Here is a 489-nt window from a genome sequence, read left to right on the forward strand (position 1 = left end):
ACAATGCATACGCTTCTTTGAAAGCCTGCAGCTGCCGCTAGAAACCTGGCTTTCGCTTCCACAGCTTTTCCATTTTCTTACTTAATTGCCACAGGAGTGTTTAAAAAAAATAAATCAATCTGTAAGCAACCGTGAGGACGCCCGTACAGCCCTGCACCTGACTCTTTGTTATCCCTCACCATTCATCCCATTCCCTGTCCCTTCCGCTCCTCGCTTCCTCCTCCCACCTTGGACTGCTCCTCATTTAGAAAGGCTCTAGAAAAACCCCAGACTAATTAAACTAGTTGCCCGCTACTGGTTTTTACCTAGTCGTACACTGCATTGAATGGATAGTTAACATACCGGCAGAAAAAAGAAAGCAGGGGGGAAAAAAAAAAAGGAGGGGGCTTAAAAATAAATAAATAAAGAGAGAGGGATGCTGCCGCCCGAATCCTCCGAGCCATCCCCTCAGGCTGGGTGCTGGCGCTGGGGAGGAGAGGACAGGACAGC

This window comes from Aptenodytes forsteri, unplaced genomic scaffold (assembly GCF_000699145.1).
Source record: "Aptenodytes forsteri isolate BGI_AS27 unplaced genomic scaffold, ASM69914v1 Scaffold277, whole genome shotgun sequence".
NCBI classification, from domain to species: domain Eukaryota; kingdom Metazoa; phylum Chordata; class Aves; order Sphenisciformes; family Spheniscidae; genus Aptenodytes; species Aptenodytes forsteri.